This window comes from Miniopterus natalensis, chromosome 18 (genome assembly GCF_054644295.1).
Source record: "Miniopterus natalensis isolate mMinNat1 chromosome 18, mMinNat1.hap1, whole genome shotgun sequence".
Taxonomy (NCBI): domain Eukaryota; kingdom Metazoa; phylum Chordata; class Mammalia; order Chiroptera; family Miniopteridae; genus Miniopterus; species Miniopterus natalensis.
The window spans coordinates 18,188,443-18,215,440 of NC_142098.1; positions in this window are offsets into that span (position 1 = coordinate 18,188,443).

The window sequence follows — 26,998 nt, forward strand, 5'->3', positions numbered from 1 at the left end:
CCCTAGGCTCTCTCCTGCTGCGGCTTTTCCCCTAAGTCTTTCTTTTGTGTCATTGTTCCCAACTTAAATAAACGTACTCTCAAAATCACCTGGGCTTGTATTGCAAAATCTTCCCTACATGAGGCAGACCTGCTCAGGGACCAGTCCCTGCCCAGTAACACTCTGAGGTATTGGGGATTAGAATTTCAACATGTAAACTTAGAGGGGACACAATCGAACCCATAACATTCTGCCTTCTGGTCCCCTAAATTCATGCCCTTCTCACATGCAAAATACATTTACCCTACCCCAGCATCCCCCAAATTCCTAACCAATTCCAGCAGCAAGTCTAAGTCCAAAAATATCACCTAAATTTCATTTCAGTCAGGTATGGGTGAGACTCGGGGTATAATTTATCCTGGAGCAAAATGCTTCTCCATCTGTGAACCTGTGAAACTGACAATGAGTTATTTAAGCTTCTAAAATGTAAGGGTGGGACAGGCCTAGGAAAGACATAGTGTCCTGAGCAAGGTCAAGTTTTCTCCCTGGAGTGTGGGCATCCTGGCATCTGCCTTTATCAGGGCCTCCCTGTGAATGGTTTCCTAATGGGACCACGGTCCTGCCTGGGGCACCACCAAATACCAGTCTTTCAGGAAACCCAGGTTCATACGTCTTTTTCCCACAGTCCAGATTAGAGGGTCAAAGTCTCCCTACTGTCCTGATGGCATTAGGAATCTTGATAATCAAACACATGGCACACGATGGAGCACAGAACATTGTTCTTGATGCCCTAGTAACTGGCTTCTCACCCCTTCCTTGCTTTTAGCTTTCTGTCCAGGAAAAAGTAGCAAAAGAGACAAATTCTGAATGTTTTTTTTCTTCCTTGTGTCTCTATGAGGATCAAATATATTACGCAATATTCCCGTTCCATATCAATTGACACGGGCTTGTTTCTGTGTTCATGCTTATCTCCCATGGATCAAGTAGCCTGGAATTTATTGTCTTGGAGTGTGGTGAGAAGAAAAACGCCCTTGAAGATCAATGACTTTCAACGATCAGAGATTCAAGAGCCTTTCTGTCCAGCTGGATAATGCACTTAGGATTTTAATCAACCTGAATGTGTGGATTTTATGCATTATTCAAGACCTCCATGGGCCCCACAGAGATCCTCCTGTTGACAAACACCCTGTTAGAAGCCTGAGTTGTCTCAGAGCAGCGCAGGGACCCTGTTGGTATTCACCGCGGCGGTTCCCAGAAGGACTGAAGTCAACGCTTATTTGCGCTTGAGCCAGACCTTTGGAAATTGGGCATTTTCTGTTCTAAAGAAAACTCCCCCGGTTATTGCCTGTACTTCGGCATTAATATCAGTCTCGATTGGATGTGGACATTTACGGTGTTGGAGAAAGTTGTATATGAGGAAATAGCTCTGGACAGGAGTTAGGAAATGCCCCAAGGGGCCCATTGGTCCCATTGCTCTGCAGGACAGGAGCCCCGGTGAGATACAGATAGTCAGAAGTATGGATTCCTGCCTGAGACAGTGGCATCCTAATGAGCTCTAATTGACAGCTGGCTCTCAGGCTCCCAGGGCTCCTTCAGGCCTCCAGGCTTCCGAGTGCATTTTCTGTCAAAGGTGGGCACAGAGAGCAGAGCCTATGACGTCTGCTAGGGGACCCACTCAGCAAGGCACAGAGGGTGCAGGATTAGGAGTCCAGGCTCTGGTGGACCCGGGGGGGATCTAATTCCACCCATTAACATCAGTATCATGGTGGACAAATCCCTTCACTTCCCCAGCCCCATTTTCTTTGTATGGAAGATGGAGTGGTAGTTGTACCTACCTCCTAGCTTCAGTTTGGGGATCAAACGCGATAGCGTGCCCAAGGCATTTTGCCCTATGTGAGTTGCATTGGACATGCCTAATCAATGTTGACCTGCCAGCGTCCAGGAAATCTCAGGGAATCACCTCTGTGCGTGCCCTCAGTCTTGAGTATTAATAGCAGCAATTTGAATAGTTATTACTATGGCAACTTCCAGCAAGCATTAAAAAAAATGCATTTCTCAGAAATAATGATAATCCTGATGGTAAAAATAATGATGATAAAACAGCTAAAACGTACTGATCCAGACACTATGCTAAGTGCTTTGCAATTCTAGCTTCATTTAAGGCTCACAACTACAAAAGGGGTGCTTAGAGATGGAGAAACTGAGGCTCAGAGAGATGCAGTAACATGCTCAAGGTCACAAAGTCAGATCCGGATTTGAATCCAGGCCCGTCTGGCACCAGCATCCATTCACCACATTACACAAGAGATAGGCAGCACATTGTTTAACTTCTCCGCACCTCAGTTTTGATCGGTGGTAATGATTCCCGTTTCAGAGGCAATTACAGGGATCAAATTGAGCATGGCACTTAAGGAAGATGCTTTGGGCACACAAAGATCTGACTAGGAAGTTGGGTATTTGTTGTCAAACCCACCACCCCAAGCCCTCCATGGACCCTTTAGACAACTTGATTGTGTAGCTGAGAAACTCACAGCAGTTATTAGGAGGAGTCCACCCTGCAGAGAGAAAGAAAGGAAGCCAGAGGGTCCACATATTAGACAGGCACACAGGTCTCAGTCCCAAGCAACATGGGTTTTCTTACAAACACAGAAACCTGGTGTAGTGGGTACAATGGCCACCCAAAGATATTCAGGTCCAACCTCCTATGATCATGTTGTCTTAAATGGCAAAGGGAACTCTGCAGATGTGATTAAATTAAGAATCTTGACATGATGGAATCATACTGGATTATCTGGGTGGGTCCAATGGCATCACATGGTCCTTATAGGAAGGAGGGAGGAGGGTCAGAATCACAGAAGAAGATGAGACAACAGAAAAGCTGAAGTCAAAAAGAGAGAGCTGAAAATGTGAAGATGCTACAGTGCTGGCTTTGAAGACAGAGAAAAGCTCCATGAGCCAAGGAATACAGGTGGTCTTTAGAAACTGAAAAGATAAGAAAGAGGATTTTCCCCTAGAATTTCCATGAGGTACACAGTCCTGCCGGCGTGTTTTAGATTTCTGACTTCCAGAAACTATAAGAGAATAAATTCGTATTTTTCAAAGCGACCAGGTCTGGGGTAACTTGTTACTGCAGCAAAGGAAACTAATACAGTCTGTATCACCTACAGAGCTAAACGTACTTCAAACAAAGCTCCAACTAGCACAGGAAAAGAAAGGAACAAATCCCCTTCTACGCTGTGCCATTGTGAGGAATCATGGTACAGCTGGGCTTTAAAACAGATTCAGTTTTGTTCAAATCTTGTTGTTAAATATTCAGAAGGAAAAGAGACATGGTCCCATTCAGAACAGAATGTCAGCATTTTGCATTTGCACAGAAAGCAAGGCTGTAAAACTGGATGATATGAAATCTCTTTGTAAAATGTGACGTGATAGACACATGCACTGAATTATTATTATCAATATGAATTTTAAAAGCACAGACACGAGTTCCCAAAGTGGTACTTTGCGGGCTGTTCCACCACCCACCCATCTTTGGGAGCAGACAGAGAAAGGTGAAGTTGGCAGCCAGGGCAGAGAGGAGACCCAACCTGCCCAAGAACTGGGAATATTTGGGATTGTCTCAAAACTGGTCACATCAGACAATAAAGTGTGAATCACTGAACAAATGTGCAATAGAGGAAAAACAGCGGAATAAGCCTAGAGACAGAATGCTAATAGTCAGGCAAATAAGGGGAGACAAGTATTTGAATATTCATGAGCCTCTAATCAGGAGCTTTGGATGAATACAGAAATGCTCCCGTTGGTGACCACATGCTCCACGGGAAGGAGAATCCTGCCTGAGCAAGTTCAAACGAGAAGTGCAAGCCAGACCAGTTCAACTGCTCAGGACTTCCCGGGACATCGACCCAGGTCTTCACATCCTAGTCCCACAATCAATTTCCTTTCTTCATCTGTCACTCACAGTACATTGCGTTCAGTCTTTTCTTGCCATCGGTTTCCACTTTTAAAACTGGAAAGGGGAAGTTGGGAAGAGATCTATATGCTTGGAACATCTTCCAAGTTCCAGGCCTGAGCCACATGCTCTGTACATATTCATATCACTGTCACAACGGCCCTTTCATGGGGATATAACGATCCCCCTTCACCAACAAGGAAACTGAGGCTCAGAGAAATGACTTGCTGCTGATGTTAGGAAGCTAGCCAGTGGCAGAGCTTACATGTGAACAGCTTGTCTGTACCACAGCAAAGCCTATATCCATTCTTCTCCATCACCCAGGGTCCCCAGGATTCGCTCTAGATTCCTATCCTCATGAGATGTACCTAAGCATCTGACTCTATTTAAGCTAAACGTGGTATTTCAGAAGAGGAGTGATGGAGCTCCTCAGGACTCAGATACAGGGCTCAGAGAAGGGAGTGGCATAGAGAAGAACTGGGATGAAGAATTCCCTCTGCAATGAGAATGAGGGATGCCAGCTGCCTGGATATGGGGCAATCCCATAAGAAGTTTCCTCAGGATCAGCTGGTGTGCTCAGAACAGTAAGGACAGGGGGATCTCAGGCAATCTGGGAAGGGCTAGGAGTCAGCATAGGCTGGGTGTGGTGCTGCTCCTCACACAGACACACATGCACACATGTGCATTGCACACACATGTGGACTGAGCTGTTCATGCTTCTCACCACGCTGGCACTGGGATCAGCAACACCAACATGGTATCTGGTTTCCTGGACCCAAGAAGCTACTGGCCCCCTCCATTGACCCTCTCACATTTCCAACCTCTCTGGTCCCATTTAAGGGTGCATGCATGCTCTATACAAATTATCACATTTATTTCTCATAATCTTTCTCTGAAGTAGATGTTATTATATCTCTGTACTCATTTTCTACTGCTATTTTTATTACTATGAATTAATTACTACACATAGTTTCCATGGGTTACAAGTTGGGCATTTTTTAACTGAGTGCTCTGCTCAGGGTCTCACAAAACTGAAATCAAGATGTCAGCTAGGCTGTGTTCTCATCTGGTGTCTTGACTAGGGAAAGGTTGCACCCAAGCTCCCTCAAGTTATGAGAGGAATTCATTTCCTGTGGGTGTAGGACTGAGGTGCCTGTTGTCTTGTTGGCTGTTAGCTGTGGACCACTCATGGCAACTAGAGGTCACTCACAGGTCCTTGCCATGTGGCCCAATTAAGTCAGGCCCACCTGGATAATCTCCTTCCCAATTAATTCAAAGTCATAACCCATCACATTCACTGATTCTACCCTTACTCCAGAGGAGGGGATTACACTAAGAATGTACGCTGGGTGAGGGAGGGGGGGAGGGGAGGGCAGTCATTGTAGGACATCTTAGAATTCATAACTGATCATATTAACAGCCATCATTCTTCCAGCACCTTCTATTTATGAGGCACTGACCAAGTAACTTGACATGCAACTGAATAATTATCATAATGACTAAAAAAAATCCCCATGTTAAAGATGATGACACAGAGGTCAGGGAGGTTAATAATAACTTGGCAAAGGACATATGACCATGGGGAAGAAAAATAAGGTTTGAACCCAAGTCTGTGCTACTTTAAAGTCCGACTGTCTCTATTGTCCCCTGTGGCACAGTTTATTGAACTTACCCCAAGGTCTTGCTTTATCCAAGTAGCTGGGTCCCAGAGGCCCCCAGAGGGAGAGCCTCTCACTTCCTGTGAACCTCGAAGAGAGAGGCCAGAACTATGCCAGACCTGCTTGGGGGGGACCAGAATGTGTCCCTTGTACTGGGCCACACAGACATCACAGGGATCCTAGACAAGGCAGTCCAACCAGCAGGTCCCCAGTCAGGGAGGAGAAGGCACTGGGATCCCGGCCATAGAGCACTCCATGTGTCCAGGGGGCCTCAGAAACCTCTAGAGTGTGAAGAGTGGTGTCGAGAAGGCTCCCTTGGCCTGTCAGGGACACCAGTGACATGGGCACCTCTCCACAGCCCCATGAAGTCCAATTGCACTTCCCAGGCCACCTGCTGAGTATCCGGGCCTCCGCCCCTCACCCTGAGGCACAGCCTGAGCAGATGGTTCCTAGTCATTCCAGTGGAAATTAATGGAGTCAGACTGTCCACACACTTCTTTTCAACCGTAGAGAAATATTTTCCATGAGTCAAACACCAGATGTATTTTGTTTATGGGGTGATTTAGCACTTGCATGGGGTAAGGCACTAAAATCAGAAGAGTTGTGCTTGCATTTCAGGCAGAGCCCAGGCATACGCCAGTTGCCTGCAGTAAAACGTTGGGGTATGAATTCCGAGATGGACCCTGGACCTTGAACTCACCGCTTCGGTACTTCCCAGAGAGACCACGCATCACTTCTACAAGCAGCTACATGTCTTTCCCTTGGGGTTCAATTTATGACCATGCTGACTAATTGGCCAGAGCCCTAGAGATGGGGAGGGGTGAAGGAAGAGGAGAGGCAACACCACTAAAGGACTGAAAATGTTCTTTGGGGTTCAAGAACAGCCAGAAATTAACTAAATTGGCCTTCAGTAGGACCACTTTTTTTTCTTTTTTTTTCCTTAAAGGTCACAAAATTCTCTAAACCAGTAGTTTTCCAAGTGTGGCTACAGCATCAAATGGGAATTTGTTGGAAATACAGATTCTTAGGCCTTCGACCAGACCCACTGAATCAAAACCTCCAGGGGTAGGTCCCAGCAACCTGCATTTTAGCACAGCCTCAGGGGAGCCTGACACTCGCTGGAGTTTGAGAACCACTGCTTCAAACACCAGACATAGACTTTTACTTTACATCTAGCTGTATAGTTTTACATAAGTTAGTTAACCTCTTTGTGACTCAGTTTTCTCATCTGTAAAATGGAATAATGGTAGTACTTACCTCCTACTTTTTTTTGAAAATTTAATGAGGGAACTCCAAGTATTAGAACAGGGACTTGATTAGTGTACATCACCAACAAATGTTTGTCAAAACTATTGTTATTTGCATTTGAAATTCACTGTGATAACAGCTGATAATATTAATAGCCACCATACTTTGTGCCCTTATTAGGTGCCAGGAACTGTTTACACAACTTGGTATGCAAATGGAAAATTGCCACATTGACCGTAAAAAGTCATTTTTGTAGTATTCATTATCTCCATTCATTCCTTCATCCAACAAATATTAACTGAGCCCTATTATGTCCCAGACACTGTTGGAGGCACAGGGGTACCACAGGGAACAAAGCAGATGAATGCCATGCTTTGGCCACCAGTGCTCATTGCCCTTGTGCTGCTGTAAAGTGTCTCTCTTGGCACTAAGTTCCCTTCTCGAGAGGGGCCCCAAGCAGTTTTGATTGACCCCTGAAGTAGCAGCAATACTACTCCTTTATTTTCTGAGCAATAGTTTTAGCCATGTCCATGCCATGAGGGTGGCCAGAGCAGGGCAGATTCAATTAGTTAATGTGGATTCAGGTTAAGGAGATATTATATTAACAAATAAGAGGGCAAGCGATGCATGCAAGTGGGAAGACTTTAGAACTTCCAGCCTCATTCACTCTGCGGGTGACATGATCCTCAGGCCTAACATCCTGAATGTCCAAACACCAGCATAGACTTGTACTCATCCATTTCTTCAGCTATTTACAATGGCTGGAAGGTTCAGATATATAAGACTTACACCATTTGGAATCTGCAAATTGAGGTTGTTGATCTTGTCTCCAGACACCCACTCATGCAGAGTGCAGAACACAGCTTTGAAAACTGAACTCACAGGCCAAATACAGCCCACTGACTATTTTTGTAAATGAAGTTGTATTGGAACACAGCCATGCTCATTCATTTACGTATTGTATCTGGTTACTGTTGCACTGCAGGGATACAGCTGAATAGTTCTCAAAGAGGCCATCTGGCCTATAAAGCCTAAAATAATTACTATCTGGACCTTTAAGAAACACATTTATCAACTCCTGGTCTAAAAGGCAAGACTTAAATAGCCTGTCTTACAGAAGAAATCGAGTTTAGCCTTTTTAACTACACCGGTGGATTGATTAAGTTATAGGAAAGCCTCCAACCACCCATGGCCTACCCCCCTTTAGGTTATCTGGGCTGAGACTCCGCACAAGCATTACAACTAACTAAATGTACAGAAATAACTGTAAACCAATTAATATAACAATTTAATAATTAATTAATAACCAAGCTGCTTCATAAAAGTGCAGCAAAGCCTCACTCAATGTTAAAGAAATGCACATCGAAACAACTTTGAGACTCCACTTTTCGCCCATTTGATTAACGGATATCAGCACATTCGTTAACACACAAAAGGTGAATGCAGGGAGGTGGAGATGGAGATCTTTCCACACTGTGAGATGAGACTATAATTGGTGCAGCCTCTGAGGCAGGCACTTGGTGAATATCTATGAGAGCTGTAAATACACCAACCTTCCGAGCTGGGGATTCCACTTCTAGGACATTGTCCCGCAGATGTGTTTTCAAACATATTTAATGCCATTCGCCTAATTATAAATATGTTAGTTGCAGTATTATCTGTCATAGCAAAAACTGGGGTGAGAGTAAATGTTATCTGCCAATAAATAATAAATAACTTTATGTGTCCATATGATGGGATACTATACAACCATGAAAAAAAAATAAACTAGACCTAATATACCAAATGAGATGAATAAAGGATGAGCTAGGTCTAATAGGGGCAATATAAACTATTCTCTAAGATAAATTATGGAAAGGCACAAAAGGGCATGGTGTGTGTGTGTGTAATAATCACCCACTGGAATTCATGAAGGCTATGTAAGCATACACATCACACACAGAGACATCCAAACACTTGCAAGTGGGTAGAAAATTTTGGAAGTTTTAAAAACAAAGAACTGTCACAGCCACGGTTGCCCTTGGAAGAGGAGCCCTAGAGTGTGAACTAGAAGAGACACCCCCTTCTGACGTTGTATCCTCTTGCTCTGCTTAATTATTTTCCAGCACATGCAGATTTTGTTAGTTTAATTTTCAAACGTGTTTTTATGAAACAAATGTGCCATTCTATGTCTGACAGTGGTGCTCCCCAAGACCAGGGTCCTGACGGGAAGAGGGCATGGCTGTTAGTTAGTTTCCCCCAAACCCAAGGAAATAATGAGAGTGCCCAGGAGCAGTCCAGCACGCTGCCACTGACTCTCTAACTTGCAAACTCTCTGGCCACTGTGTACGAGAAGCCAGTGTTATTAAAAGAGAAGGAAAATCAATAATCCATCACGGAAAGGGCTTTGGAGTCAGATGAAAAGGCTCTGGATTCGGGTGTTCCCCAGAAGCTATGAGACACCCCCCCACACACACACAAATAGTAGTAAACATCAAAGCCCTCTGAGCCTCTATTTCCTCTCTAGTGAAAGTGGGGGTCACACTGCCCCCACTCACAGTGGGCTTGGGCGGGGCTAGCCCTTGTGCAGCACATGCCCTGTGCCAGGCTCTGTGCTAAGCATGTCACAAGCCCCACTGCATTTAGTTCTTACAGCAGCCAAAATCACATTGTTATAAAGTAGCACTCAGGGTACAAACCCAGGTCTGTCTGTCTGGGCTTGCAACAACCATTCAATTTTGCTTTTAAATTAAATGAGGTAAAATGAGCTCATCCACCTGAAATTGCCTCTTAGTAAGTGACTCAGTTCCCCCTTTCCTACCTCCACACCCAGAAAGGCTCAGGAGTTCTTACAGGAATTCCTTATAGAGTTCAACTAAAAACCTTTTTATGCATCCACAGACCTCACCGCTCCTTCCCGAACCTCCAACTCAGCCTTCAACACAGTCTGATAAATTGGTGCTGTAGTTATACTAGAAAGCCTGTTGTTCCTTCTGCCCTTTATGCTCCTTGAACCCACACCTGCTGAGAGAAGCTTTTTCCATGTTCCCACTGAGCATGGAATAGGTCACGTGATGCTGACCCTCTGACCGCAGCTGCCAGGACTGGGGTGGGTGACTCCTGAAGAACTGGCATACATCGTGACCGATTCAGTTCTGGGTTGGCATTTGCAGTTAAAATGCTCAGGCTGAAAAAAAAAAAAACATAAGCCCAACCCAAACTTTATTTATTTTTTTAATTTTCTTAGTAATATTATTTGAACAAAATAAAACCCACCCAGCTAGTTCTCTCTAGTGGGCACTTGGCAGGAAGGATGCCCCTAAAGAGAGACTTGGGCTGGGCCCCCGCTCATCCTAAGGGAAACTTTGTTCTCAGCCACCTGCCTCAAGGAGTGCTTGCCTTTCCATTGTGTAAATTTGGGATGGGAAAGGTTGGGATTTAGAACAAGTGCCCCTAATCTGTTGGGATTATTAAAAGGAAAAACCTGGAGAAGAGGGGGGAATGCTTTAGCTCATGCAACTGGGAAGTCCAGAGGCACACTGCTCCTGGTAAGCCTGGGTCCCCAAGCTCAATTTCATCAGGACTTGGTTTCCCTCTGCCTTTTATGTATGTTTTCTTCTGTGTTGACATAATGGATGCTGGAAGCCCTGGAAATATAGCTTCATAGCTTAGCTACCCATTTCGTAATAGTTTCAATAAAAGTTAGAGTTAGGTCTCATTGGGTGAATTTGGGTCTCAAGTCCAATTCTGAACTGGCTATTGTGGGTAGGGGGTAGAATATGCTAATTCACCAGGCACGGGGCCAAAGGAGAACGAGGACCCATTGCTAGAAACAGGCAATAGGGATGCTGGCTGGGTAAAAATAAGAGATGGGCGCAAGGGTCACGGAGGGTGTAGGCCTGAGGCTGCTGTGCATCCATTCATTCACTGAGCAGATAATTATTTAGCAACTCCTGTGTGCCAGGCACCACGGGAGGCCCTGAGGCTGAGTAAGCCAGAGAGATGCCGCACTTGCGCTCACGAAGCCTGGGTCCAGGTAAATCAGCATACCAGCAAACACACAGATAAACCAGGCAGGTATGCGGAGTGACACTGCCGGGGAAGAGAGGCAGCAGGGTGAGAACAGGAAACGATGGGGTCAGGGAAGGCCCAGCCAAGAGGCCACAGGGGCGCCCATGTGCAAGAAGAAAGCAGAAGGAAACCGGCTCGAAGGAAAACATCAGAAAAGTCAGGCAGCTGCAGCAGATGTGCAGAGCCAAGAGCCTACATTGCCCCAAAGAGAAGGGGCTTACAGCTAAGTTTTCTCCTTTCAGCCTCACACTCTCAATTTGTTATCATGAATTCTCTCTGCTCCGGCTGGTCAAAGGGTTTCTTTGCCTTGAGTAAATCACTCTTGACTGTGAAACAAATTAAAAATTCAAGACTCCCAACCTCATTGCCACATTAGTTGCCTACAAGACACCATTCTGTGGGCTCATCCATTTTTAAATGATGTAAGATACCCAAAAGTTTACTGGTATGGCTAGAAAGTACCCACACTTTAAAATATTATATATATATATTGTGTGTGTGTGTGTGTATATATATATATATCTCACAGGTACATAGGAACTAAGGCAGCCAGTTCAGTTGCTCATTTAAAAATCAAAGCACCAGGTCCATTTCTTTTCTTTTTCTTTTTTTAACATATTTTTAATTGACTTTTAGAGAGAAAGGAAGGGAGAGGGAGAAAGAGAGGATGTGAGAGAGAGACATTGATCTGTTGCCTCCCACATGCGTACCAATCAGGCACTGAACCCACAACCTGGGCATGTGCCCTGACCGGGAATTAAACTGGCAACCTTTTGGTGCACGGGGCAACACTCAGCCAACTGAGCCACACCAACCAGGGCTCCAGGTCCATTTCTTGAGCTCTCTTCAGTGGAGCTGCAGGCCTACGAGAGCACAAAGGATGATTCACTGCTAGCCCTGGAAGGCATCTCATTCCTTGAAGATGCCCAAGCCAAAGTGCACACACTCACACACATGCACAGTGCATGCACAGACACAAACTATATTCATGTACATACATACACACACGAAGAAAACATGCGAAGTACATACATACACACGCAAGGTACCCACACATGAAATTGCATGTACACAAACATACACGCGAAGTACACACACAAATATACATATACACAAAACACACACAGTAAACACTCACAGATTATGAAAAGTACTCAGATTGACTTTTGACTACCATTCACCGAGGCCCTACTCAATGGCAGGCACTGGGGCTGAAGGCGTTTCCACACCTGCCGTAACAGCAACAATTGAATGAGTATTTGTCAACCTTCCCAGCATCCCTAGAAGGTGCAGTCTCAGTTACGTTTCCCTTTCTGAAAGGAAATGACTTGCCCTGGGCCACACCTCTAGGATATGATAGACACAGACATGACCTGTATGTTGGACATCTCCCCGCTTTGGTCAACTCTATGCTGCTCTCTAAATGTGCATGCGTGTGCATCCAGGTCCTGCCACATCCATTGTGTCTGCACATACGTTTCTCCCTGTGATGTAGATCTCAGCACATCACACATCTCAGAGTATAAAATGGTGTCCTCTATACTCTAGACTGCCGATGCCATTCCAGATTTATTGCATTTATTTAAAAACAACAAACATTCTCAATTATTTCCACACTGCTCAAGACCATAATTTATTCAGAGGTATGAGCTATCAAGTTTCTCAGGGATTGCTTCAACATGTCAGGTCTAAAAGATGACTCCCATGTTAGTGAATATGAAACACCCATTTATATTTTTCATTTTTACTTTGATTTAATTTTCAGACAATTCAACTTTCTCCCCATGCCTGAGTGCCTAAATTCATTTCACTTGTCAAAAGAGACAAATTTTCATAATTACAAAATAAAACATGGTGGTCCTTCTTTGGTGACCGCAGACTGCACATCATTTTTTTTTTTTTTTTCTGGATGAATATGCCTTTCCTGGTCTAGTTGGCTTACTTCTGACAAATTTTTGTTCAGTCACTGCTCAGAACAGACAAGGGTACAGGCTAAACATTCACTAATGTTTTGTTATGTTAATGAACACCTGTAAGAGGGAAATGAAATTTACCAACCCAGGCTGCCAAGTTCACATCTTTTCTGTAACTTGCACTGAAAGGAAGTCAATGTTCTGAGATTACGAGCTGTAGCATGAAATATGCCCTATCCTCTAATGGTATTTTCTGTCTTGACCCAAAAGCCCTCAAGTCCTACCACCAGACTCAATCAGGATGTTCATTGCACAGAGGTCAGAAGCATTTAGGGTTTTCTTACCATAGCTGCCAGGGACATGCACAGGATGTAGTGAGGGGCTTTTCTTAATAAAACTTTTTTTACAGGCAAAATTAATACATGTCCTTTACTTAGAAATTAGGGAGGAAAATAGAAACATGAAAAAGGTGACCTATAACTTCACTATTCAAAGCAAAACCCAGCTAACATTTTTTTTTTTTTTTTTTTTGGTTTTAGAGAGAGAGGGGAAAGAGAGAGAGAAAAACGGTGATTTGTTGTTCTACCTATTTATGTATTCACTGGTTGCTTCTTGTATGTGCCCTGACCTGGGATCGAACCCGCAACCTTGGCATGTCAGGGTGATGCTCTAACCATCTGAGCCACCCGGCCAGCATGGCACAGCTAGCACTTTGATGCAACTTCAGATCATTCTCTTAAAGATAAAATTCGCTTTTGACTTGGTTGGGCTCTTGAGTACTTGAAAATAAATTGCTTATAGTTAAAAATCTACTCCATTGGTTTGCAAGCGGTTAAAGATGAAAATGGGAATAAAACATGTCATTATTTGAAAATGGTTCACCTGAATTGCGAAGTTCTGACTCAAAGACTGTTGAAATGCCCAATCTGGCCACCAGCCCCACTCGTCCAGTGCCAACCCTCACCTCATACCTGGACACACAGGGAACTCACAAAAGAAAGTGACAGAATTTAAAATGAAGTGGCCAGTGAATGCTGACAAGGGTAGAGAATGGTGAGAGCCTGTGAAATGAAGGGACTCTACAGGGCGCAGTGGGATATCAGAGGGGCCGGATGTTTTCAGGAGCTGGCGTCAAGAGACGGAGCAATGAAAGCACGCTTAATGCACATCCATATACACACGCCTTCATAAAAATATCATCACTGTCATAAATTGGTGTCTCTGGGTAGCAGGCTCTGAGGCAGAGGTGAGAATGCAATAGGTGCTTATTACATAGTACTTATGGAATTGCTACCTGTGTGAGGAACAGGATGGGAACAAGATTGGGCACAGGAGGAAGCTGAGCTGAGATGCTCAACAGAGGCCTAGGCTGGCCGACCTCGTGAGGAGCTGTGAAGCCAAGATGCTCTTCAGAGTTGTCCCAAGATGGTGTGAGTCCAGGCCTTCATCAACCAGTCACTGGATGTGGCTGCCCTAGGAAGGCTGTTGCTCTGCAGACGAGACCATTCCTGAAGCGGGCCAATCGACATCTGAGGACCGACTGTCAGTAGTGCTCCCAGAAGCCCTCAAGGGGAGACCTGAATGGCTCGCCCAGCATGCACTACTAGTGTCTCACTTAGCAATGCCTTCTTCCCCAAACGAAAAGGTATACAGGTAACCAGCCTCCTCAAGATACTGCTGCTGGGATATGCCAGAAGTCAGAGGCAGAAGTCAGCAAAAAGCCACCACAACGGGGAATCCCAAATGTTCGCACTCATGGGCTGCTGACACATCCAGAAAGAAAGGAAGGGGAAGGAGAGGCTGTGGGGAGGAAAAGAAAGGCACAGGCCACTTTAAACACTGCCTAATACAATAATCAACAGGGCAGTGTGGACAAGGACAGCCTTACCTCGAGATACCACAAAACTAGATTTATCTGGAATCCCCATTTTTGCTGCCACCAGAGCTACATTCTCAGATCTATAGCTGGTAAAACTCAATATTTCTAAAAACTAATGGCTGGAAGAGCAGGCCTTTCAACCTCTCACTTCAGCAAATGTGTTGGTGCCCGGAGCAGGGTTCTCAGCTCCCACCCTGAGCTCGCTGTCCTGTCTATCAGAGGTTGAGGGATGTCAGGCCAAGGAAGCATTTCCCATAGCACACTCCACGGTTGTCACTGGATGTCACACAGAACTAACTACTCCCTCTCATTCTGCACCTCTGTGCCTCCTCGCCTGATAAGGTGTGCGCTATTATTCTTGCTTTACAGACAAGGAAACAGAGGCCCAGCATCTTGTCCAAGATCACCTAGGGAGCACAAATTTGTACCCCATTTGGGGGCCCCAACTTTGAATTCAATCCATTATGCATGGCTGCCTCAGCCTGTTGGCATGTCCATTGACTAGATCATGCTTACGCCCCATTGCCAACGGTGATACTTTCCTGTTGTCTGGGCTGCGGCTTTATTTTATTGCAGTCATTACTGCCTATTACAGAGGGGTGTGACTCCCCCTGCCAGTGGTGAATTGTAAGTCCGCAGCTCCTGGCAGGGAGGATCAGTCAATCTCTACAGAATGACAACGCACAGCAAGACACGGCGTCTCACTTCAGCTTCCGGGAGACAAAGCTGAGCATTTTTCTCTTTGAGGGAATGATTTCCCTCATCATTTGTCTAGTGTCCTAACTGTGGAGAAAAGGAGGCTGCTTTAAACCCCGGCTGTTTTGCCTTTTTCGAGATGAAGGTGCCCCATGAAGCCTAAAAAATTGGTCTTTTGACAGAATGCTATAGTAAAGATAACTCATAATAATAAATAATAAATTCATAATAATACCTCACAAGAATTCTGTCAACCTAGGTGCCACTCGCTGCATGTAGCCAGACTCAGACCATCATGAGATGTGATATAATCCATGCTTTAATAAATAAGGAAAACACAATATAAGATCTGGTTCTTCATCAAGTTACCTAACCAGCTTAAGCCTCACTTTTCCCATCTGCCAAATATAAAGCTTGGGTTATCTCATAAGATTCCTTCCAGTTCCAGCATTTCACAATAAGGGTCCACAGACCTTTACCTTGCTCTGCGTGCCACAGAAAAAAGTGGGGGAAATGTAACACTACCCCTACATCACTCCCCCCAAACAACAACAATCATCTTCCCTGCAGTGTTTGGTGTCCCATAATAGCAGTAAGAAAATGCTTATGTCAGAAGATTTTGTGCTTGTCTTTTTTTTAAATGTTCTTGTTTTACTATGGGTGTAGTAAATAGAAACATTAGCAGACAAAGACCCAAAGCAAGCTGCAAGAGGCCCCTGAGCTCATTGGAATACTTGGGCTACAAATTGAAATTAGAATTACAAAAACGACACTCTAGAAATTATTTTTTAAACCAAAAACATCTTTAAAAAAATTTAAATGGCATTCCGACTCAGCGGTTCTGCAGGCACCCCTCCCGCCCCAACCCGAGTTAGAATGTCTCAATTATGGCAACATCGCCGTTACCCTCTCAACTGAAATTGCATGTGAGAGCTGTATGATTTACATTTGCAGTTTATAAAATAAATTGGGCAGAAAAGAATCTCATAATCTCAAGCACATTTAGTTTACCAGATTCCACAAAGGTAAATGGATGAGGCATGTGATCCTTGAAGCAGTAAACAATGATACTAATGATTCATTAATATGTTCATTAGAAGAAATTTGATAAATGCATAGATAGTCTCTTCCAGACAACTCTCAGGCAATGGATCAGCAAAACTCCCCCAGGCAAGCTCCTCCCAAACTCTGAATCCCACTGCTAATTACATGGCCTTTGATGGGGGTGCTAAGGGGAAGGCGGGTTTCTGGCCTGCTGTTTTTCAAAGCCATACATGCTCACTTAACTATGAAGTCAGGGCATTATGCTTAGGACCACGCAGAACAGTGCCTGCGGACCGGTGCTCAGCCTTGGTCCAGCAACTAGCACCTCTTTTGAGATGTAATCCAGTAATGCCTCCATGACCGCAGTGCCTTCCCAACTAATCTCCCTGCTGCCACCCTTGGCCTGCCTCTTTCTCCTCTCTGCACAGCAGCCAGAGAAATGCCTTAAAAGTATAAGTCATGCCCTGGCCGGCGTGGCTCAGTGGTTGAGGCGTTGGCCTGCGCAGCAAAAAGTCGTGGGTATGCTTCCGGGTCAAGGGCACGTAACTGGGTTGCAGGTTTGGTTCCCGGCCCTGGTTGGGGCGTGTGCGGGAGGCAACCAATTGATGTGTCTCTCTCACATCAGTGTTTCTCTCTCGCTCTCTTCCTTCCTCCCTCCCTCCCTCTCTCCCTCTCTTTCTTCATCTCTATCTAAAATCAATGGAAAAATATCCTTCGGTGAGAAGTTAAAAAAAATAAATAAATAAGTCATTTCATGCACATTCTCGGCTCGACTCCACTTGGATGGAGGGGCAAAGCCCTTGGGATCCGACATGATGGGGTCCCATCTCATCCTCTGGCTGCACATTTTCTGTCCTCTCTCGTACTCATTTTACTTTAGCTGCGCAAGCTTTTTTACTATTCCTGGGAGTTGGTATCTCAAAGTTTCTGTGGCTGTGGCTCTCTCTGCTCTTGCTTGTGCATCCACACAGTGACCTCCCTCTCCTCTTTGAAGTCTCGGCTCACGGTTTACCTGCCCTGATCGTTCTTCTTAATGCCTGTCCCTTCCCCTAAGGCTTTTACACACCCCATTACCCTGGCTGACTTTTCTTTTGTCCAGTAAAATTAAAAGCTTCTAACATACTATTGAATTTATTTATTTTTATGGTCTGTTGTTTAATATCTGTAAGCTCCAGAAGGGCATACATTTTGTTTTATGATGCTGTATCTCCAGGGCCTAAAAGATTAGTACCTGAGAAGAGTAGACACAGAATAAACATGGAAGGAGGGAAGGAAGAAAGAAAGAAAGAAAGAAAGGAAGGGAGGAAGGGAGGGAGGGAGGGAGGGAGGGAGGGAGGGGAGGGGAGGGATATGTAATAATAAAAAAAGCTATGATATTAGGGTGGTAGAATTACCCTTTTTCATTTCTAACATTTTACATTATTATCACCATTAAATCATATTGTAATTTAATTTCAAAACATCTATATAGCAAATTACTAGAATTCTCAGGTTGTATGCCTTAAAAGTGTCTTTTGTTTCAGGTCAGTGACTCAATTTGAGTGTGTTACTGAGAATTGTAAATAAGAATCTCAAAATACAGTAAACTCTTGCAACGCTCCATTTTATAAAAATATAAGCCAGGAAATCCTGTGAATAGTGTACAGCTCCAGAGACAAGGAAGGGAGGTTCTGGGAAGTGTATTCAGGCCCCCACACACTGCTTCCACTCTCTTTTCTCTCTTCATTCTTGTTGCTCAATCAGTTTAGGACTGTGCATGAGGACACTTGTGGACCACTGACCACACGTTATTAAGAGCCCCACCTGGGCCACCCATCCCTCTGTGTTCTGCAACATCGAGTCAAACACTCAATCCATCTTTCTAACCCTGTTTTGCAGACCTGCTGCTCATGAATTATTTCACACACTTTTCCAAGTATTTTTGGACTTTACAGTCCAGATCCCGGAGTCTAGCATCACAGTCAGTTTAGGCACTTAGCCAAGGAGGAGGGAGAGAAAAAGAAAGGGAGGGATGGGGGAATGGTAGAAGAGAGAGAGAGAGGAGACCATAAAGGAACACTGGCCAGGGGCGGCTTGTTGAGAAGCATCAGGCTGGTACCCAGTGTATTCAAAAGAAGTGACATATGCAGAACTTTATGAGCCATTCAAAGGATTTCCAAGGGTCATTTAGACTCCATGTGATGTATGCTTCATGCTCTGATTTTAGACCTTAAGCCCAGGGCTGGATTTGAATCCATTATCTGTTTTGTTTCCCAAAGCCGTCCTTGCCTTGGATTTGCATTTTTGCTTTTACACAAAACCCACCACCTCACATCAGTGTGCCACACTCAGTCTTTTAGAGGACCCAGTCCACTCTGCACACATACCAGCTCGCCACCAGTCTGAAATGCATGAGACGCCATGCGTGTTACGTGAGCAAGAAAGGGGATGTGTGGGGGAGTACCAGTACGGTCAGGGAACACTTGGTGTACTTACCACAGAAGTACATAAATAGAAGAATTTATTCAATGGACATCTTGAGGAAGCACTAGCTTAATGCCAAAGCTGTTGAATGAGTAGAACTAATAAATGAAGACTAAATAAATAAACAACCAGTGAATATCGAACACTGTGCTAGACAAGATGAGCTCTACAGCTTTCAAACCAATTCCAGTTCATTCAAATGAGTTCTAGAACCTCCAGCCAACTACAGTGACTTTGGAGACCCAACAGCATCCACCAAGCTCCTTGGAAAAGCTGCCAAGTCAGTGTCTATGCCCCACTTCCCCGACGTCTCGGAAGAATGGCTCATATATTCCTTCATCTATTTACTTAATGTACGTATTCTATTCAGAACCAAATTATAATTTAACTCCAACCCATTCAAAACTATTTTGATGAGCTGATGTACTCAACAAATATCAATAGAGCTGCAATTTTATGTCAAAAACTGGTGCCAGAACTTCTTTTTTGTGCACAGATCCAGGTAGTTTCTTCTACGGGGATCAACAGTCTGGTTATGACCACATCAAGAGATGTGAGAGTAAATCCAAATTCCACTGCACCTTTTTGCATTTCTGTACTGTCTTCTTTTCCCCCACTACCTAAGTACATAATTCCTATTGTTTTACTACATTTCCCTTTTTCCTCATGCATTTTTGGCTTCTATTTATAAGAACCCAAATTAAAATTTCAAGGTCAAAATGATATCTGACAGAGACATGAAAATTCATGACTAGAAAGGAGATGGTACTTATGAAATACCCAAAGGACATGTTGTGTATTTTTAACTTGCTCTTAAGACCTCTGAATTCAAATGTGAGGTATTGCATACAGAGAATGAAGACAAATTATGTTATGTGAAAGGCGAAAGAGGCTTTTTTTTGCGATAGATGAAAGATGCTTCCCTCCTCTAATGAGTCATGAATGACTCATCTACTCTTGGGAAAATCTGAAGTGCCCAGTGATTTGGTTGCTTCTGCTATGACACATCTAAGAAGTGAAGCCCAAGAGATAAACAATAAAGGATCTTGTGAAATTCAAATAATTGTGGTTTTTCCCAAATTGTACCACCCCGAAAATGGTTTTTAATGCAAAATATGAGCTTCCTCTCACATTGGCAATATTTAAGTGTGGCCACTGGACCACCTGAGTTTAGCTGAGTGCATTTGGGTATGGGGATTCTTCTTATCCATTAATGGGATTCACCATAATATTGATCCAGTTTGATCATTTTACAAATGAAAGCCACAGAATGATTTTCATCTTTTTTTATGTATTGTCGATAAGACGCCATCCTATCTTTATTTCTGTTTCTTTTTCTCTCCAGATCCTCTAAATATTTTGATAACTTACAAAGCTAAGAAATGTTCAATGTTGAAGAAAAACACCAGAGAACTTTTTGAGATTCATTGTACCCCAAAGGCTGACAGCAATAATATACTTTCTGGTACATAAGAGAGAAAAATGTATTTGGTGCGACTGGCTGTTAATATGTCATCGGGATAAATCATAAGTCTTATTCTTGGGAATCCTAATAAAAGAAGTCACTCGAGACATGAAAAGTACAAAAATAATCACCAATAGGTTCTATCTTTGACTAGAACCTGGGGAAAATTTGGAAGTGTTCATTCATAGAGGCACTTAAAAAGACATTGCCGAAATTTATCAGTGTCATAAATTCTTGCTGACTAAAAAATTTCCTTAGAGTAATTTACAATGTCCATCATAAAATGCTCCATCAAAAGGAAACACTTAGATTTAATACAAAACCGTAAACTCCCAAGGACTCGGGGACAATGGTCTCAGCCAGTCTCCAGAGAAGATGGAGTGATCTATGACTCCTATATGCCTCAAGACTTAGTCTCACTTTTGTCTGATGTTCCTGCCTTTTGGGTTGTCTCCCCCCCGCCCCCCCCCCAGGACTCCAGAAAAAGGGTGTGCTTTGCAATAACACTCTGGTTCTTCATCATCTATCTCGGGGGAGGGGAGGGGGGGCGGCAGGAAGAATGCTGTCGTCTGGATACACTAACTGGGTGGCCCTAAGAAGTAATCTGTGATTAGTAAAGCAAACACCCTGAGTCCATCTTCTAGCCTCATGATGGAGGGAAGCTAGTCCACACTGGATGTTTCTGGATGCCTCAATGACTCTATCAAGGCAATTGGTTTCACTTTGTCTTCAGGCCAGGAAAGCTGTTAGTTAGCTAAAGGGTCCCTCGCAAGATAAAATAAGCCTACACACTGAAGAACAGAATCATCAGCTTTCCATCTTTTTGCTGTTTTTTTCCTATAAGCTCTTAACACAATAAATCCAAACCTTGACACCAACTGTGAGGCTGCCCCTGTGCTCTAGCCCCACAATCCCCACTGCAGCTGGGTTCCTCCATTTAGATGTTCTTGCTGAGACTTCTGATTCCTTGCTCTAAAGTAAAACTCAATGTGTTTCTCCAAAACTGGCTGTTCTATTAGGGTCTCTCTATCGCCTCACTTACTTGCGTTCAAAACCTTCTTCAGTGCCAGCATCTAAGTTGCATGCATCGGGCTTCTTGAATATCCTCATACCCTTCTCTCCTAGGGAGCCCAGGGCCACCGAGTTGGTCCAGCCAAACATCTCACTCTCCTACTCCTTTTGTTCTCTCCCTGAAATAAGTCCTGCACAACGTTGCCAAATAAATCTGCCCAATGCACACACAGCTCTGCTAATGTCACTCGGACATCAGAACCTCTCAAGAGGTCCACATCTCCTACCAAATGTAGCCTACACATCTTATCTAGGTTTGCCTTTCATCGTGATAACCAGCTATTTAGCCTCACTTCCCACTACTTCTTTTAAGCTACATGTGGATGCATGAAATGTGTTGACATTACACTGATACCATTGTTCCTGTCCCTCCCTTTGTCTGGAAGGATCCATCTCCACTGCCAATGGTTGAAATCCTACCCTTCCTTCTAGGTAAAGCTAAAGTACCATGTGTTCTACCAAAGATTCCTTTCCTCGTTACCCCTGTCAGAAAATCTGTTTTGTTTTTGCATGAAACCGCAATCATATAACACCAATTGAATTTTGCTTCGCTCTGTTATTTTTGTACATATACTTTATCTCCCATGTAGGGTTTATGAGTTCACTGAAGGCAAGGATTCTCACTTTTTCTCTGACTCAGGTTTTTATTACTAAGTTACCATTTTATTGTTGAATGGATGGGTGAGTGGGTGAACAGAATTCACACACAAAACCATGGAGCACAGAGGTTATATTATCAAAACTTTAGCCCCGGGTAAGCATCAATCCTTTCCTCCTCACACCCATCAGTCCTGGATAACGGCTGTCTAGATTGTGATGTGGGCAGTGAAAGGAGATGCTGAAAAAGCAGCAGGATGAAGAATGAAGGGACTGAATGGAGCATGAAGAGATATGACCATTTTCCCTAGAAATCTGAAGACCTGGCAATTTTGGAGGATGGAGTTAAGCAAAAGACCTGAACTGTATGGTGGATTGTAGAAATAATCCAAGTGAAGACAGAGGAAGGAAGAGAAGAGATTTAAAGACAGAGGAAAACAGCCTACACATATGCTCAGAGTTTTTGAGCATGGACTGGTCAGGGAAATGCAATAGTTAGAGCATGGAGTTCATGCTCTAACTATTGAAATGAGAAATCAGGCTGGAGACGTGGAGAGGGCCATTCATTAAATATTGAACAATTTTTGCCCGGCCGGGTGTGGCTCAGCGGTTGAGCATCAACCTAGGATCCAGGCGATCAGGGTTCGATTCCGGGTCAAGGCACATGCCCAGGTTGCGGGCTCGATCCCCAATGACTCTCTCATCATTGGTGTTTCTATCTCTCTCTCCCTCTGCTGCCCTCTCTCTGAAATCAATAAAGATATATAAATTTCATTTAAAATATATATATATAGAACAATTTTTCACCTTTTGCCTGAGTCTGAACTGTTCCCCTCAAAGAACAGTTATTTGGGGGGCTCAGAAGGGCCAGAGCCAATGAGCATTGGCATCAGTAAGAAGTGAGAACAACCAAACTGAACCATGGAGGACTCAGCAAGCTCACCAGGGCATTGCAGTTGATGTTGCAGGGTTTTGTTATAATATCACAACTAGAGGTGGGGTGGAGGGAAGGTGTCAAAAGAAAGTTGGTGAAGAAATAGGGGTGCATTAGCCAATCAGAATCACTAATTGCAATCTGAGCTTCATTTTTTCTCATAGAAAAAAATGGAACAGTAATGACAACCACAGAGCAGACACTGCCATAGTGCCAGGCACAGTGCTAAGCACGTCATACGAGATTTTCTACTCACAATAACTGTATTCAGTAGGTACTATTATCCACATTTTACAGATGAGGAAACTGAGGTGCACAGGGATGAAGAAACTTGCCTAAGTTAATGCAGGCAGTTCATGTCTGAGCTGAGTTTCAAATCAAAGCAGGGGTATGGCCCAAAGCCCCATAGCAATGACTCCCCGCCTCCCTCTGCTCACCAGGGCTCTACTCTCAACCTTATACAAGGCTGGTGCGGCCCATCACAAGAATTCAAATATTAGGCTCATTGGGAAAAGAAAAGTTAAAAGGTGATTGCTGCTCAGGCCCTAATTATATACAATCAGGAAAAAGAGCCAGCTCAGAGGACCTGCGAGTTATCCACAGCACGAGTGCCATCCGAGGCTAACAATCGGGAGGGGATAGAGCCATAAATAAGTCCTTGCAATGACTACAGTCATTACTCTCTTTTTTAATAATAAAGAGAAATCAGTGAATTACAGCAAGGCCAACCACACACTTCTCTATAACCCTACAACCCAGAGAGCCCAAGGAGAACCTTCTGGTTGTATTATCCAAGCAGCGGGCCCAGCAGCGATGGGACAGAGTAGGAGAGGCTGAGGGTCAGACATCAAGGCCTCCCAGGAGAAAACAAGTTAGTTATGGCTCCTCAAGGAAGTGGGAAATGTAGCATAGTACAAGGGCCTCAAGGCATTGCACAGGAGGAATGAAGAGCACGGATGGAACGGCAGAAATCTCCATATAATGATGACCACAGAACTACAGACAGCTCAAGGCCAGAGCTGCAGTCCATCTCGCACACATTCACAGGCCTCCTGTACAGTGATGGACACAAGACCGGATGCCCAGGTCTCCCTGCAAGGCAGGTTTCATTGTTCCAGCTACTGGAAGAGCTGTCAGCAGGCAGCCGTCAGCTGTCAGCCCTCTCAGGAATTGCCTCACCCAAAGTCACACATCAATGTCAGAGGGAAGCAGCAGGATAAAGGCCGAGACAAAGCAGGACAAGTCTGATGGGCTGTATAGGCTCCGGGGCTCCTGTGTGGCAGGGTGGCTTTCCCTCTGTCTGTCCTGCTTCCTCCCTCTCCCTTCCACAGATGTTGATCTGAAGTATTCTCCCTAATAAACACACTGCATGTCAACTCTGCCTCAGAGACCAATTCCCAGGGCGGCCAGCCTACCTCAAGCTGTGTTTTAACTTTATCCCTAGATTTCTCCAATGTCCCTACTTTAATTTCATATAAGCCCTACACATCCCTCCGTATTAGGCAACCACATTCAGGGATCTTCTGTGATAAAAGAAAGACTAACGGGATGATGGGGGATACAGGGAGAGGCTAAATGACCTACATTATAAAGGGCTGGGAGAGGGGGAATGAGTAAGAATAAATCCTGCGGAGACGGGTGGTTGGAGGGAGTTTTCAAGGACTGATGGATGAGCATATCTGGGCAAAAGAAGATTGTATTAGTGATAGAATTGGTTTTAAGAGGAATCACTAGGATTATGAATTGTATCCCCATTGGTGTTTTTCAGGAGACTCGAGTAAATATTGGAATCACTTTTTAATTACTCCTGAGGGCTAGACTGTGTGTTTAATATGTGACTCCAGGCAGAACCTGAGGCCCTGACTTTTATTGGGTGTATTAGTCAGGCTAATTAACACTAGCTGCTTTAACGAACAATCCCAAATCTCAGTGGCATAATATTATAAAGGTTTATTTCTCACTCACATCATATTTGATTTGGGATTGGGTGGCTCCTTTCGGCAACTCGCCTCCAAATGATGCTGCTATTTTAAACATTGTCACCCAACCCCTGGGTTCCTATGCCACCCAGATAGCTTCTTATTTGTCTCTACTACACCAATACCCCCAAGGGAAAAAAAAAAATCCTTGATCTACTTTTCTCTACCTTGTTTTCTGCCCTGGGAGGCTAATCTGTATGTATTACAGATCACGGGGACCCTTTCAACTCTGGCTTCCAGTTGAGTTGGGCCAATGGGGATCCAGGCAGGGAAAAGACGGGGGAAGGTTTATTTCTTCACCTCCAGCTTCTTCCCCATCGAGTCACCAAGAGAAGGTTGAGTCACTTGACAAAGGTCACAGCTCTCTCTAGCGGTTTTCAATACACCCCTCACTCTCTCCCAGCTCTTTAATTACTTGCCCTTGCCCCTTCAGGCCACAGCTTAGTAATAGCCCTACTGTCCTTTGTGACAGGGCAGTGTAATATCCCTTGTCGTTTCCCTAACCCCCACCCACACCTTCATAAATAGCCCTTTAATTAAACTCCATTGGGAAATGCTAATTTGAATGGGTCTTCTGTTTCCCTCCGAAACCAGAAGTGATACCCCAGGAAAGGGAGCTGAGAGGCAGAGTATTCTGTGTGCCCAGGAAAGAGGGACGCGACCTGGGATTTGGCACACTGAGCGTTTTCTCTGTCACACTCTTCCAATGGTTTTTGCTTTTGTTTTTGGAGAAACAAATGCTGTTTACATGTAAGGACAGTTTCCTTAGTCTTTTCCCTCTATTGTACACTATAATTACACATAAAGTTTTTATCCTGCTGTATTTACTTATGTTCATTCAGTTCAACATATATTTTTATTTCCCCCGAGACTTCCTTTTTGACCCATGGATTATTTAGAACTGCACTGTTTAGTTTTCACATGTTTGAAGATTTTCCCTATATCTTCGTTATTGATTTCTAGCTTGATTCCATGTGGTCAGAGGCTACCCTCTGTGCGATTTCAACCCTTTTAAATTTGTTGAGGTTTGTTTTATGGTCCAGGACATGGTCTGTCTTGGTACGTGTCTCCTGGGTACTTGAAAAGCGTGTGTAGTCTGCTGCTGTTGGGCGGAATGTTCCATCTATTGGATCCTGTTGATTGATGGTACTGAGTTCTATCTCCTTGCTGATTTTCTAATTGCTCTATCAATTGTTGAAAAGTGGGATGTTGAAGTGTTCAACTGAAATTGTGGATTTGTCTATTTCTCTTTTCAGGTCCATCAATTTTTGTTTTGCATTGCTTGCAGCTCTGTTGTTAGGTGCATAGACATTTAGAATTGCTACATCTTCTTGGTAGACTGACCCTTTTATCATGTAAGGTCCTTTCTCTGCCTCATAATTTTCTTTGTTCTGAAGTCTCTTTTCTTGTGTTAATACAGCGGCTCCTGTTCTGCTTTCTTCTTTTGATTATTGATATATAATTTTTCTATCCTTTTACTTTCATCCTTTCTTTTTCTTACCTATAACGTTACAGTTGAAGTAAGTTCTTTGGGTGGCATGTAGTTTTATCATACTTCTTACCCACTATCAATCTCTGCATGTTAATTGGTGCACTAAACCATTAAGTTAAATGTATTAATTAACATGTTAGGGCTTCAGTCTGCACTTTATTTTTTGTTTTTTGTTTGTTCCCTCTGCTTTTCATTTCTGTTTCCTTTTTCCTGCCTTCATCTGGGTTACCGGGACATTTCTTTAGAATTCCACTATGCTTTATCCACAGTGTGCATGAGTGCTACCTTCACATAATCTTTTTAGCGGTTGCTGTATTACATTACACACATACAACTTATCACAGTCCACTGGTATTCACATTTTACCTGTTCACATGGCATGTAGAAACCTTTCCTCCTCTGAAATCCTTTTACCCTCCCCCATTTATAGTTCTAAATATTTCCTCTATATACCTTGAAAACTGCAACAGTATTATAATTTTTGCATCAATCATCAGACAGAATCTGGAAAACTCCTGAGTGGAAGGAAATTCCATTGTATTTACTTGCATTTTTACTCTTTTCATTGTTCCTTCTTC